Here is a 15990-nt window from a genome sequence, read left to right as displayed (position 1 = left end):
TTCTTTGGCATTGTTTTCCTTTGCTTCATCCTTTAGATACATCCTTTGTTACATGCCCCTAAGTTATCTATGGGTCATATCAGAATCCATAATTTTGGTCCCCAAACTTGCCCTCGACTTATACATGAGGTTGACTTATAGTCGAGTATATATGATACTTAGTTTTTTTTCTCATTTGGAAGTAGTTCATACTACCCATCAGTCTATTTCTCTGCACTGGAATGTATAATACACCCAATTGTTCAAAGCTGAGTAGATTCCATAGAGAAACACTAAATCCAAATATTTAGTGTTAAAGGTGATACAAGTGCTGGGTTTTCTGTGACAGAATAACCTGGCTCTCTTTGAAAATTAAATTTCGAGGTGATGTGAGTCGATACAAAGTGATGCAATACTGGTGACAATATCTGGTGGCCCATGATACATGCAACCATAACTTGCAGCATGTTGCTGCCATCAAGTGATGAATGTGAATATGTAACTAGTCTCACATTCACTGAGATATCCAAACTGATTCCAGGAATATGCAATAGAAAAACAAACCCAAACCCAAACCCAGTTAATTGAGTGATGGGGATTTTTAAATGCACACACACATGAGAAAGAACAGGACAGAGAAAAAGAAAAATACAACAGAAAGAAAGATACAACTGTATTTTATGCATCTTTATGTATGAAAATGTTCAACTATAAGATCAGTGGTGAGGGATTAGATTGGAAGGTATCATTTGTTTTTACTCTTTTAACTCTTCCCTCCATCCTGCCCCACTATTGATGATCATCATTCTGTTCTCTTTGTTTTTATTTCAGTGAATGGAGCACACACATTCTCTCTTCCTACATCCATCATTCACTTCCTCGCTCACGTGGAAATTTACAATGTATGAATAGGGAGAGGTAGTGGTGAGATCTTCGCATGAGCAAAAAACATGCTTGCTGGCCCCAACCAGTCCTGCCCAAATAACTCAGCAGGGTCAAGAAGGAAGCTTAGGATGAATGTGATGGATAAAGAAGAAAGTTATGTCTGGCTTATGGCAACTGTGAGGTCGGTACGATTTTTTCCCATCAGTGTAGACAGGGCCTAACGTTAGAGGATGGCAAGGGCAACCCGCCTCTGAAGGAATGTGCCAAGAAAACTCCATGATAGTTTCACCTTAGGGATGTCATAAGTCGGAAACAACTTGAAGGCACACAGCAGCAACAGCACACAAGCTCTAATATGTAGTATGAGGAGGAGAAGGGGAAGAGACAGGTCAGTGAGATGGAGAGCCCACATGCCATAGCCCAGTGATGAAACACATGCTATTATGCACAAAGTCTCTGACATTTAAAAGCATACCAAGCATACCAAGAGCAAAGAAGGCTCCTGTCTGAGATATCAGCCGTTCACCAAAACTTGGAAACTTTACTTTTTTGGCGAGGGGGGGGACTACAACTCCCAGAATCTCCCCTGCCAGAAGACCACTTTCAATGAGTTTTCCAAGCACTGGTGAATGGAATATGGCCAGTAGCCACCCTGCCTGCAAGGTTCTGAGAATTTCTTGTAGTCCAAGTTGTAGTTGTAGTCTCAAATTCAAAAGTTGACCATGTATGGCTAGGTGGATCACAACTTTTGTCAGCTCCAGTTGCTGCCATACTTTCAATACTCTTGTTACATTAAATAAAAGTGCATTGAGGAGGAGAGGCCTCTAGGCCAGAATATACATAAGCAAATTTTGCATGCTCACAGGTTGCTAGCTTGCTTGTAATTTTCAATGTTTAGATACAATAAATGTATGTAACATCTAGCTTGTTAGCTCTAAACACATCCTCTCTCCTCTTGCATTTTTGTTAGTTGTCGCCTGCTTTTGTTTCATGTTTCATATTTCATGTGTGGGACTGGTTGTTGCTCACCTTCTGCTTGCAGATACTAATTACTCTACTGATGCCATGCATCACTATCTCTTACATTCCCTAGCAGAAAATGCCAGATGACATTTTATACTGGAAACTTGTCATTGGGTCAGGAAAAAAAAAAGCTAACTGAATTTTGATCATGCCTTTCAAAAAGCAAAATTGAAATAGCATTCTGCTGTCTCAGTGTTTTAAAAATAACATATCCATGCACTCTTTAAAAGCAAAGTATTTTCCAGAGCAAATATAACCTTATTATTATTATTATTTTTAAAAATCTTGGTGTTTTAAAAAACAGACCTTCAAAATGTGGGCAGGCTATCAGAGAGTCGCAAGAACAAACAACTGGAGAAAAAACAAAGATTACACAGGGCCCAGCTAGTGGATCACTAGCCCTGAGGCTTACATTAGCAGCTGGTGGTTAGATCCAAGAGGAACAACATCAGGCCTTTCAACTATAAGGTAAGGATGTTGGCAGGGCTACAGAGGAGCAGCAAGCCAAGATCATTCAGGAAGGGTTTTATTTATGTCATTAAACTATTTTTATCCTGTCCTTTTATCATCAGATCTCATGGCTGCAAACATGAAACCATCTAAACAATTCTATACCAAAATCAATAAATAATTTAAACAAGAGCAAAGCATATTAAGCAAGTTAACACAGGCGGGATATAGACCACCCAAAAAGGGCAGTCTGTCCACGCCTTGTTTTGCTGCGCGAGGGAACCGCAGTGGACAAACCGTACGGCTCCTTCGCGCGGCAAAAAGAACCTGCAAAAAGTGAGTTCTGCAGCGCCATCAGGATGTCGCAGTGCGCCAATGGCGCGCTCGTGACGTCCTTATGGGGGCGTGACGTGCGGATGCTAAGTGTCTGTTATGTCGAAATGGTAGCGCCCATGTGTATAGGGTACCGCCATGTTGCCGCCCTTGTCAAGTGCTAAGGGTGAGGCACATATGGGCGGTGCGCCCTCGGCCAACCCCTAGCATGTGACGGGGGTGCCGCAAAGACCCGTCTGGAAAGGGCCAAATTTTAGGAAGACTGAAAACACAAAACTATGTACAGTGGGCCCTTGGTATCCACTGGGATTCGGTTCCAGGACCTCCCATGGATACTAAAATCTGTGGATGCTGAAGTCCCATTAAATATACAATGGTACAATAAAATGGTTTCCCTTACATAAAATGGCAAAATCAAGGTTTGCTTTTGGAAATTTATATTTTGTGGAATATTTGCAATCCATGGATGCTCGAATCCATGCATAAAAAATCAATGGCCGTGGAAGGTCAACTGTACATGCTTAAAAGTATATTAGGCTCCAACAAGTTTGATTTAAAAAAAGCTATGTCTTGATCAGTAATCAGAACCAAAGGTGGTTGTTGCTGAGTGCCTTCAAGTCATTTCTGATTTATGATGACCCTAAGGTGAGCTGATAATGGGATTTTCTTGGCAAGATTTATTCAGAAGGAGTTTGCCATTGCCTTCCTCTGAGGCTGAGAGAGCAAGAGTGATTTGCCCACAGTGGGTTTCCATGGCATAATGGAGATTCAAACTCTGGTTTCCAGCACTCAAACCATTACACCATGCTGGCTCGCCACACAAGAAATTAAATCATGCAAGTGGATCAAAGATGTAGGAAGACCCATAAAATGTATCTCCCCCCTGCCAATAAAGTAGCATAGGATTCTAGAACTATGTAAGTTCAATACCATACAACATGTGTGTGTGTGTGTGTGTGTGTGTGTGTGTGTGTGTGTGTATGTGTGTGTGTAGAGTTGCCAGATCAAGCCAAGAATATCCCAAGGCCTGAACTTGATATGCAGGAATATCCTCTGGTAATGTCACAAGGGACAGCCCCAATCAGGAAGATTAGAAAAAGAGATAATCCTATCATTTGTAAAATACCTGTTGTGAATGTTATACTGTATTTGTAATGTTAAGATATGTTTAATAATAATAATAATAATAATAAAAAAAAATTTTATTTATATCCCGCCTCTCTAGAAAAGCAATCGGGGCGGCTTACAAAGTTAAAATATACAGTCCAAACCCTCAACCCATCCCCTCCTTAAAATACAATTAAACAGTGTGGAATTAAAAACATAAAACATACTTAAAAAACCATTCAATAACTGTGGCAAAGTCAGAAATCAGCAGTTAGATTTTCCTTCCGATGGCCGGAGAACTCTTCAGGAAAGGCCTGCCGGAAGAGATCCGTCTTTATAGCTCTTTTAAAGCTGTTCAGAGTGGTAATAGGATGGATCTCGTCCGGCAGCCATTTCACAATCTGGGAACAACAGCTTGAGCAGGTCTTCTGCGCGGTCGCACGACAGCCTAGTTTACACAGGCTGTAACAGATTTTTCCTTGAGGATCTAAGTGATATAAAATACAAAGCATTTCCGGCAAAAAGGATCTATCTTTGGTTTATTGCCTTCATCCAGAGCACTGCGAATCCAGAATCTTTTCAACTTCTCCAGAGCCTCATCTCACCCTGATGGCAATGTCTTTTTTGGGTTTTCAGCTATGTGGCCATGTTCTAGAAGGTTTGTTTCTGACATTCACCCTCATCTGTGGCTGGCATCTTCAGGCAGGCATGGAAGAGGGTAGGGGTACACCACACACAAACACACACAAACACACTATTGGACCCGGGTTGGGGTGAGTGATTCCATGTTAATCTGTGTATTGTTCTTTTTCTGTGTGTGATAGATGTGGCACCACAGTTATACGGGCTCCTCGGTGCGCGTCGTGCAGACCCCGCACCAGAGGAGTGCTTTGACTCTGTGCACCGTGTGGCAGCGTGCGGCATCGTGGTACATGGGGTTGAAATCGGGGTGTGGCATCATGTGGAACGATGCCCTGACTCTGCCTCCAGGCCGACCTTAATCCGATCTAAGAAGCCCTAAATCTACAAAGCTTCTGCCACAACTTCTTTCTTCTCAGTTAGTCTCCAAAAGTGCTACAGGTCCCACAGCAGCAATCTATTCAAGCCCAGGTTGCGGCCACACTGCAGAATCAATGCAGCCTGACCACCACTTTAAACTGCCACGGCTCCATCCTATGGAAATGCTGGGATGCCCAGTTGCTGTGGCACCAAAGCTGTCTCACAAAAACTACGTATCTCAGGCTTTCTGTAGCGCTGAGCCACGGCGCTTGAAGCGCGTCAAACTGCATTCATTTCCGGAGTGTAGCTACAGCCCACGTTTCCAGTGTGAGTTTAAGTTTGGGCGCATCGCACTGTAGAAATAATATAGCTTGACACTGGTTTAGGTGCCGTGGCTCCATCTGATATAAAATCCTGGATGTGCGTAGTTTGCTGTGGCTCTCTGAGAGAGAAGGCTAAAATATCATACAACTGCAAATCCCAGGAGTCCATTGGATGGAGCTCAGCTGGTTGAAACTGATCTAATAATGAGATGTCATGAGATGTAGACACAGAGCTAAGGAGTGCTGCTTTAAAGTCTGGAGGAAGGTGCTTTAGCTAATTCCGCAAATCCCATAAATGGCACGGACAACTACGTCTCCATCTTGTGACCCTAATGGCCACAGAAAGAGAGTTTCCCTTCTTCTCTGCCTCGGATCGGCCCTTCCTAGTCAATAGCCCGACCCACCAGCACAAAAACGGCTAGAAATACAGTCAACCTCAACATAAAAATAGGTTGGTTTGTTGGAGTATCCAAAGGAAGAGCCCTCCCTCCAATCCATCTGCCTTGGTCCAGGCACTCAGAGGGAGAGAAGAACCACTGGACCTCATCCCCTTTCCCTCCCACCCTTCCCTTCTCCTTTGTTTCGTGTCTTTTAGATTGTAAGCCTGAGGGCAGGGAACTGTCTGATTAAAAATAATATTGTACCGCCCTGAGAGCCATTAGGCTGAAGGGCGGGATATAAATACCTAAAAAATAAATAAATAAATAAATCCGTGGAGAAGGGGACCACTGCTACTGGACTTGAGCATCTTGAATGTTAATTTTGGATCCACAGTTTCGGAATTATGTGTTACTGGCTGTCATTACACTTTTAAGTGGATACCAAGGGCCCACTGTACAATGCTGGAACAGATTCATCAATTCAAATAAAACAGATGTTACGGCCTTTCTCTATCAGACAGATATCAACATTGTCATAGTGGCCTTATGCATTGGACTTTAGGAAAGCTCCTGCTGCCAACTCTTTCTTTCAGTTAGTCTCAAGGTGCTGCGAGACACTGATTTTACAGACTAACAAGGCTATATATCTCTGAGTCAACCATGACAGCTCAGCAGAAACTCACAATGGATCATATGAACTGACAATGGGAGGTCGGTTACATGGCTGCAAAGGTTGCAGAACGCATCTACTTGGGCAGTTGACTTTGAGATTCTCAACATGGCTGGGTCCGTCTGTTAGCTCTCCTCGTTCTGGCCTTTTTCGTCTTCTGCCTGAGAGCTCAAGAAGACCCCACTGTGAACGGAGAATGTTTTTGCCAACAGAACCGCCATGGGTCCTTCTGCTCTTGTAGTGGATATAAATTGGGTGTTCCTGGAGGAGGGCGACTAACCCATTGAGGCGCATGCGGCGTTGAGGAGCCTGCGGCCAATGAGGAGCCTGAGGATGACTGACCGATTGAGAAACCTGTGGATGAGGGGACTAACCCGTTGAGGAACCTGAGGATGTGTCTGGCTAACCCATGGGGAACCTGTGGATGTGGCTAGAAAAGCAACCGGGCATATGTCTGGCTTTTCATCCCCCTCTTTCCCATAATTCTCATACAGCGGGGCTATACTTTGGCTGCTCGGAAAGATCCTCTCCCTCATTCGTAAAGAAGGAACGTGGCACACAGACAGAGGTAAGCATTGCCCACTGTCGTCTATCTCCATCTTTGGAGAAAAGGGTTCAACACCTTGGATAGTCTTGATAAGAGCAGAGCCAGAGCAGAGTGTATATTTCACGTTCATAGGGCATCATAGCTTTGATTGGAGTTACGGAGGTCCAAAACACACTGAGAAATAATCCAGTTTAAGACTGCTTTAACTGCCTGGGCTCAGTGCTAGGGAATCCTGGGGACTGTAGTTTGTTGTGGCACCAGACTACAAAGAGAAGGCTCAATGTCTCACAAAACAAGGCTTCCCAGAGTTCCCTAGCATTGAGCCAGCGCAGTTAAACGCGGTCCTCAAACAGGATTATTCATGCAGTGTGGTTTTGGACTGGATTGGGGAAGCAAGCCCCCCCACCCCAAGCAAACCTAACCCCAGCCCCCAGGGCTAGGGCCCTCACGCATTGCAATGGGGCCCGGGCTTGGAAGTCAACCAGCAGAGGGGCTTTTGGATCATCAGCCCCCCCCCCCCAACGGGATTGAGGATGATGCACTCTTTCCTTCGGCCGTCTCACATTCGCTGAGTGCGGATGGCTGGGATTCTCCATAGCACGTCTCGTCCCCTAAACTTCACACAGGCTAGCATGAGCACGAGAGTAAGGAACCCTATTTGCTCTCCTTCTTTCTCTGCTGTGTCTCCACGCAGAGCAAATTAATGCCGTTGACACTGCTGCTTAACTGACATTGCTCAATGCTATGCAGCATTTTGGGACTGTGAGACTTCAGTCTTTTTCGTCAGAGAAAAAAAAGGCGCAGGGAAGCCAGTCAGTGGCCCAAGAAGCCAGTAAGGAGGCTGGACCAGAGATTGGAGTCCAGGTTGCTGGCAGAACCAGGGCGGATCCAAATCCTCCCTTCGCTCAGCCTTGGCCCATCGACATGGCGGAACACCGGGAAAAACAGGCAGAATTTGCTGTCTAATCTCAAGCCCTGGAGGACTTTAAGAGCGGAGTCCAGGTGACAGACACATGAATGCAAAGACAGCGCACAGACCTTGCGCTCCGTGCTACAAGTAATGGAGGACTTTTTCAGCAGGTCCACACCCTACCTGCCCCAAATCCCTCAGCAAGAGGTGGCAGCTGGCCAGAGAGGAGGAAAGCCAGAGAGCAAGTGGCCTTTGACCAGGACTTGGCGGCTGTGGAGAGACCACGCAGAAGCCAACAAATGCGGTTTCTCAATCCCAGGGATGCCAGCCTGCCCAGGCTTTCGAAGAAGTCCTAGAAACCAGAGGAGATACAACAAACAGCCTGGCACCCCTCCACACAAGCCAAAGGGTGCCCAAAGGACCTTCGTTGCTTAGGACTCTCTGCTGCCTCTGGCCTTTCCTCGTGTGGACACTCGGACGTGGGTGGGGACATTTCCCCCATCTGGGGGGGACCACCCCACCGGTTCCAACCCAGCTGCCTGTCCCGGGTTCGAGTGATGGGACACAGTCTGCACCAATGGAGAAGACAAGGAGAGCGCTAGCACACCAAAACCGGGTCTCTTTTCTCCCTTCCTTTTTCCTCTTCTTCTTCCTCATCGCTTTCCTTCCTCTGCTTCCTCTTCCTCTTCCTTCATCCTCTTCTTCCTTCCTTTCTTTTTAAATGTATTCTTTACTAAATTTTAAAACAAATGATATCCAAATGTAAACACAGACATACATTCATGTTCTTTCCTAAGAACCCATAGGAAATCTCCTCTGTCTAAGCCATATCTCCTCTCCTTCTTTTTCTGGAGTCTCCTGCCTTCTAGTATTCAGTGAGGTCTCCAGACATTATTAGCAGCGAAATATATCCTTACAATCTAAAAGGAAAACTGCTCCATTTGCAAAAAAGTATCTCCCAATCGCAGACAGGATTGTAAAGTCCATCTGTTTGTGGATGCTAAGGTATAGTCACTGTTTCCAAAATCTTTATCACTCTGGTCCCAAAAGTGAAGTCTTTCCCTATCTGTTTTTTAAAACATTTTATCAACAGGTTCCCATTGCCTTTTACAAATGGATCATGCAATACTTCTTTAATAAATGTCTTATTATCAGTTTCTAGAACCACATACCATTTTATCAAACCATCCTTACATTATTTCCATCTTGAGGGGCAGAGAACAGGCAGGAAAACAACAGGCCCTGCCCTGCCAAAAGCAAGACCCCCCCCGAACCAACCCACTCTGAGGGAGAGAAGCAGGCAGAAAACCAACAGGCCTCTAGCCTGCCAAGTTTGAAGAGCCCATCCCCCGACCCCCACTTGAGGGAGAGAAGCAGGCCAGGAAAACAACAGCCTCTGCCTGCCAAAGAAGAGCCCTCCCCCGAACCACCACTGAGAGAGAACAGGCAGGAAACAACAGGCCTCTGCCATGCCAATTGAAGAGCCCTCCCCAGACCACCCATCTCGAGGGAGAGACAGCCGCAGGAAACAACCAGGCCTCTGCCGCACAAATGAAGAGCCCCCCCCGACCACCATCTGAGGGCGAGAGAACAGCCAGAAACCAACAGCCTCATGCCTGCCAAGTTGAAGAGCCCTCCCCCGAACCACCATCTGAAGGGGAGCAGAAGCAGGCAGGAAACAAACACCTCTGCCTCCAAGATTACGAGCCCTCCCCCACCACCCATCTTGAGGGAGAGAAGCAGCAGAAACAAAACAGGCCTCTGCCGCCAAGTGAAACAGCCCTCGCCCCCGACAATCCATCTATGAGGAGACAGAACAGGCAGGAAACAAAACAGGCCTCTCCTGCCACAGAACAAGAGCCCTCCCTCGACCACCATCTTAAAAGAGAGAAGAGAAGCAGGCAAAACAACCCCCAGGCCTCTGCCTGCCCAAGTTGACAGAGCCCTCCCCCACCACCATCTTGAGGGAGAGAAGCAGGCCAGAAACAACAGGCCCCTGCCGCCAAGAAGAAGACCCTCCCCCGACCACCCACTCTTGCAGGGACGCAGAAGCAGGCCAGGAAACACACCAGGCCCTCCCTGCCAAGTGAAGAGCCCCCTCCCCCGACCACCATCTGAGGGAGAGAAGCAGAGCAGAAAACACACAGGACCCCTCTCCGCCAATGACGACCCATCCCCCGACCACCAATCTTGAGGGGAGCAGAAGCAGCCAGAAACAAACAGGCCTCTGCCTCCAAAAGAAAGAAGAAGACCCTCCCCCCGACCACCATCTTGAGGGAAGAAGCAGCAGAAAACAACAGGCCCTGCCTCCAAAGAAGAGCCCTCCCCCGACCACCATCTTGAAGGGAGAGAAGCAGCAGAAACAAACAGGCCCCTGCCTGCCAGAAAAGACCCTCCACCCACCTCCACTTGAGGAGATAAGCACAGGCAAACCCACAACAGCCTCTGCCTGCAACCAAGTTGAAGAGCCCTCCCCCACACCCCACCAACTTGAGGGAGCAGAAGCAGGCAGAAACAAACAGCACTCTGCCTGCCAATGAAGAGACCATCCCCCCCCACACACCATCCTTGAGGGGGAGAGAAGCAGGCCAGGAAACAACCAGGCCTCTGCCTGCCAAAGAAGAAAGCCCCCATCCCCCCCGACCACCATCTTGAGGGGAGCAGAACAGCGCAGAACACCAACAGCCATCTGCCCCTGCCAAAAGAAGAGACCCCCCCCGACACCACCATCTGAGGAAGAAAAAAAGCAGCAAACCCAACAGCCCTCTGCCGCCAAGAAAAGCACCCTCCACCACGACCACCATCTTGAGGGAAAAAAGAAAGCAGCAGAAACCAACAGCCTCGCCTGCCCAAAGAAATAGCCCTCCCCCCCGACCTCCATCTGAGGGAGAGAACAGCAGGAAAACAACAGGCCTCTGCCTCCAAGTTGAAGACCCCCCCCGCCACCACCATCTTAACAAAAAAGAGCCGGAGAAAAGCAGGACAGGAAACCAACAGCCTCTGCCTGCCAAGTTGAAGACGCCCTCCCCCGACCCACCATACTTCGAGGGCAGAGAAGCAGGCAGGAAACAACAGGCCTTCTGCCTGCCAAGAAGAAAGAGCCCTCCCCCCGACCACCATCTTGAGGGGAGAGAAGCAGGCAGGCAACAACAGGCCTCTGCCTTCCAAGAAGAAGAGCCCTCCCCCGACCACCATCTTGAGGGAGAGAGCAGGCAGGAAACAACAGGCCTCTGCCTGCCAAGAAGAAGAGCCTCCCCGACCAACCATCTTGAGGGGAGAGAGAGCAGGAAACAACAGGCCTCTGCCTGTCAAGACGAAGAGCCCTCCCCGCCCACCATCTTGAGGGAGAGAAGCAGGCAGGAAACAACAGGCCTCTGCCTGCCAAGTTGAAGAGCCCTCCCCCGACCTCCTCTTGAGGGAGAGAGAAAGCAGGCAGGAAACAACACGGCCTCAGCTGCCAAGAAGAAGAGCCCTCCCCCGCCCACCATTTGAGGGGAGGAAGCAGGCACGAAACAACAGGCCTCTGCCTGCCACGAAGAAGAGCCCTCCCCCGACCCAACCATCTTGAGGGGAGAGAAGCAGGCAAGGAAACAACAGGCCTCTGCCGCCAAGTTGAAGAGCCCTCCCCCAACCTCCATCTTGAGGGAGAGAAGCAGGCAGGAAACAACAGGCCTCTGCCTGCCAAGTTTGAAGAGCCCTCCCCCCCCTCCATCTTGAGAGGAGGAAGCAGGCAGGAAAACAACAGGCCTTTGCCGCCAAGAACGAAGAGCCCTCCCCCGACCACCATCTTGGGGGAGAGAACAGCGTTTGTTTTTGTTTTGTTTTGTTTGGTTTTTTGTTTTACTTGCTTGATTTATATGCAAATGTATGCTGTAAACCGCTTTGATCATAGGAAAAGCGGTATACAAATAAAACATATTATTATTATTATTATTTATGGTCTTCATTTTCCCATTCCGGCAAATCTATTTTTGTCCCAAATCTTGCGTCCTTTCACCATCTGGGGTTTGACTTGTTCATCCTCTAATTCAATTTTGAAACATTTGTTAATAAATCTTGATTCTATGTTCTCTGAATGAACCATTTTTTCACATCCATATCCACTTTGCCCGTTGCTAAGTCTTGACATCCACTAATACCTTTCCCTAATCTGTCTATAAGTAAACCAGGCAAGCCAAGCCTCTGAATCAATGGCTCTTGTGGCTTCATTTGTATGTCTTTGGCCTTTTTGATCCACCAGATCTCATGCGTTCCCATTTTCTTGTCTTAGCTGAATCCGGTTACAAAAAGCTTCCTTTATGGAGGCCCATTTCGGGAGGACTCGGACAATATTAGCTTTAATACTCAAGCAATACTTTTAATAGTCAGTGTCTGATACAGTGGACCTTGTTCTCCGAGGGGTTTTGGTTCCAGGACCCACATGGATCCCAAAAATCACATGGATGCTCAAGTCCCATTAAATATAATGACAGCAAAATGGTGTCCCTTATAAAAAAAATAGAAAATCCAGGTTTGATATTTAAATTTATACTTTTTTTGCACTTTCAAACCGTGGATGCTTGAAATGGTATAAAAAATCTCTGTAAAGAGGCCGATTGTATGATGATCATTAATTGCTTCTAGTAGAGTTAATTTATATAAAATAGATATCCATAACAACCCAAAAAGAAGTTCTGGTCCCTTCTTTCCTTCCTCTACTCCTTCCTTCTACCTGCTTCTTCTCTCCTTCCTTCCTTCCTCCTTCCTTCCTTCCTCCTTCCTGTCCTTCCTCCTTCTTCCCTCCCTCCCTCCCTCCCCTCCCTCCCTCCCTCCTTCTTGTTTCCCATCACTCTTTCAAAACTCCTTCTCTCCTCCCATTTATTTTCTTTCTTTCTTCTTTCTTCCTTCCTTCTTTCCTTCTTCCTTTTTCTTTTTAATTCCCTCTTTCCCTTTTTCCTTCCTTCTTCCTTCCTTCCTTTTCACTTCTTCTCCTCTCCTTCCCTCTCTTCTTCCTTCCCTTCTTCCTTCCCCTCCTTCCTCCCTTCCTCTCCCCCTCTCCTCCCTTCTCTCCTCCCCTCCTTCCTCTCTCTTCTCCCTTCCCTCCTTCCTTCCTCCTTCCCCTTTCCCTACCTCCCTTCCATTCTTCCCCTTCCTTCCTTCCCCTCCTTCCTTTCCCTCCTTCCCCTCCTCCCTTCAATCCCCCCCCCTCTTTCATTTTCAATTTTGGCCCTTTCAGTTTGATCTTCCAAATCTCCACACCCTCCTGAGATTCAGATGTTCAAGTGTCAACACTAGCCACCATTTTTTCTCTGACTTCTCTTCCACCATCTCTGTCACCGCTGGAGGTTTGTTTCTTAGGGGCATGTTTAATGTATTTCCTTACAAATACCTCAGACTTTTACCTCAGGAAATAAAAACTCTATATTTACTGTGCCCTCTGGTCCACAAAATTCACTTGGATTAAAATCAAACTAGTGATTCCCTACTTTTTAACCACAGACGTTTACCTCAGGAATCACTATGTATGCTTTTTTCTTTTCTAACAGTCTCTTACTAATATCAATCCGTTTACCCAGAGACTAGTTCTCTCTAGGGTGTCGTCTTTAAGTGATCTCCTACCAATTACCCTTTTCAATTTTACCTCAGAGATCACTCCTCTGACCTCCACGCCTAGAATTTAAACGTAGGTTTTTGTTCCTTTCAGTTTAAACCTCTTATCGGGTATCTGGTATTTCCACTCAGACCCCTTAACTTCAGCACACTCTGGCCACCTGATTGTTCAAATCCAGTGCTCTTACAACTGTAACTTCTTCCAATCCCTACAATTTCAGCAAATTACCTCAGGGACTGGTATTACTCATCCAACCTAGTCAGTTTATAGGTAATCTCTTACACAGTACCCTTGACTATTACCTCAGAGATTCCCCTTACTGACTTATACCTCCTTATTCTAAGCGCTGAACTTTTTTCTTTTTTAAGTTCAACTCTAATTTTGGGTTATGGTAACTTGAACTCGGAACCCAATATACCAATTTCCTCCAGCTCACTTCTCCTCAAACTCTCAGCCACTGGATTTTTCGGATCCCGGCGCTGCTCACCAATTATGTAATGAACCCCTGCTTAAAGATGGCAGGCGCTTGGGCTTTACTTATCCCACCGCTACCATCTATTATTACGCTGCCACCATTTATGTAACGGTTACCCTTCTTTCCTTACTGCTGCCACCAATTTTGTAATGACTACCCTCTTTTTAAGGGCTGGCGGTAAGGTCTTTTCTTGATATAGTAGCGTGGAGCTGATAGGTATGACTGCCAAGCTTTTATGTAAACCAAAATATAAACTTTATTAAACGGAACAGTTGGACATTTTATTCTTGAACTAAATGATATTATGTAACTTCTAGTTCAGGCACAGGTTACTTAGTTATATTTATTCTTCTTTTCCCCAGTGTCCCTTTCACTGTATTGGGACTTTCACATCCCTTTTCCTGTTTCCGCCCCAAGGCTAACAATATCTCTTATGATTTAATATAACCACAACCCCCTGTTAGAGTTTGGCTATTCTGAGCCTCTCTTCCCTAGACTCATCAACCTAATCCAGTCCCTCTCTGGACCTAGCAGTTCCCCTAACTAACACTATCCTGCAGGATATTCTACTCCAGGCACTCTCTTTTCTAGAGCCCTGGCAGTATAATGGTAGGGAGCCTTTTCCCATTCAGACTCTACCCCTAACCATCTTTCTCTAACCCCTGAAAACCCTTCTTCTCTGGGTTCCAGGTCCTAACTCCTCCACATCCCAAACCCCAACTGCCGTTCTAAACTGTCTCGGTTCCAACTGACTCCCCAACTGTCAGTTCGGAATTTTCAAACGTTCCAGCCCACAGGCGATTGGCTGGTCCTCAGCTGCCTTCTGATTGGTCAGCTGGGAGTGGTCTCCGTTACACCCCCCTCGCAGAATTACAACCTCCAAATCCCACTGGGAGAAGGAATCCTTATTAAACCAGATCTTTAAAAGTGTATTGTGTAGCTACACCTACAACATGATATGCTTGCTCATAGTGCATCTTAATGACTTGTTGGTCTACAGTTATTTCTGTTGTTGTGATGTTAATTCCCTAGAACATGGCCATATAGCCCCCCCAAAACCCTACAAAAAACTATGGATGCCAACCATGAAAGCCTTCAACTTCACATCTCCAAAACCCACTATCCTCCACTGCTCTGCTTAGCTCCTGCAAACTCAGGCCTGTGACCTCCCCCTGATTGAGTCTATCTAGCTGGCATGCAGTCTTCCTCTCTTTCTGCTCTATATTTCCTAACATGATTATTTTTTCCAGTGATTCACGCCTTCTCATGGTGTAGGCAAAGTACGGCAATCTCAGTTTGATCATCTTGGCTTCCAGGGAGATTTCAGGCTTGATCTGTTCAAGGACTCATTTGTTTGTCTTTTTGGCTGTCTATGGTATCCTTCTCCAGCACCACATCTCAATTGGTAGGGCCCTCCTCCCAATGCAGTTATTTAAATAACCTTAGTAAATAAAGTCTACAGTACAAACTGCTTTTTATTCCCTGAAATCTATGGCCTGTTACAGACTGCCAAAATAAAGCTGGTTCGGGTCTCCTTGGAGGTATGCTGTTTAAATGATGCATGCATCCTAAGAATCCAGAAGCTGCACCAAAAGCTGCACTCCAGTGCTTAGGAATGGAGTGTGGCTTTGGCGCAACCTCCAGACTCTTAGGACCCATGCATCATTTAAATAGCATACCTCCAAAGAGACTCGAACCAGCTTTATTTTGGCAGTCTGTAACAGGCCTATGTTACCTTCTTAGGGGGAGTTGAATTTTAGACACCTGTTCAGGAATGCTTGCTGGCTGTTCAGAAATGCTTCCTCTTTCTGTACACATGTGATTTTCCTTCTACTCAGCACAAGAGGCCATATTTGAGCTGAATCATTATTCCTTTTATGTTCCCCCCCTAGATTCTCACAGCTGTTAAGCCATCTTGATTCCTTTACTGCACAAGTTTATCTTCGAAGGCTGGCACAGGGCCTGCAATAAAACCTAGCTAGAAGACAGGTACCAGATCACTGCAAATGGGTTCTGTGCAAACCCTCAATATATAATTCCAAAAGGATAAGTGTTGTTTATTTGGGTTTCCTGGATATCACAAAACAGGGCATTAGCTTTTGAATTTCACAGAAATCTTCAGTCATGAAAAAATAAAATAAAGTGTGTGGAAGAAGAAACATATATGACTGGTAATGGACACAGCAGAATCCCCAGCTGCATGTTACATAAAACTGCAAGAAACTATCCTGGTAGCAAAAATATTCAATGCAATCTTATATCTGGACCAAGCTTAAAGAGTGCTCACCAACTGTTTTTCTTCATTCTGAAGATAAGTGA

This window comes from Sceloporus undulatus, chromosome 6 (genome assembly GCF_019175285.1).
Source record: "Sceloporus undulatus isolate JIND9_A2432 ecotype Alabama chromosome 6, SceUnd_v1.1, whole genome shotgun sequence".
In the NCBI taxonomy this organism is placed as follows: Eukaryota; Metazoa; Chordata; class Lepidosauria; order Squamata; family Phrynosomatidae; genus Sceloporus; species Sceloporus undulatus.
The sequence above is the reverse complement of the archived record's forward strand: the minus strand, read 5'-3'. Positions refer to the sequence as shown.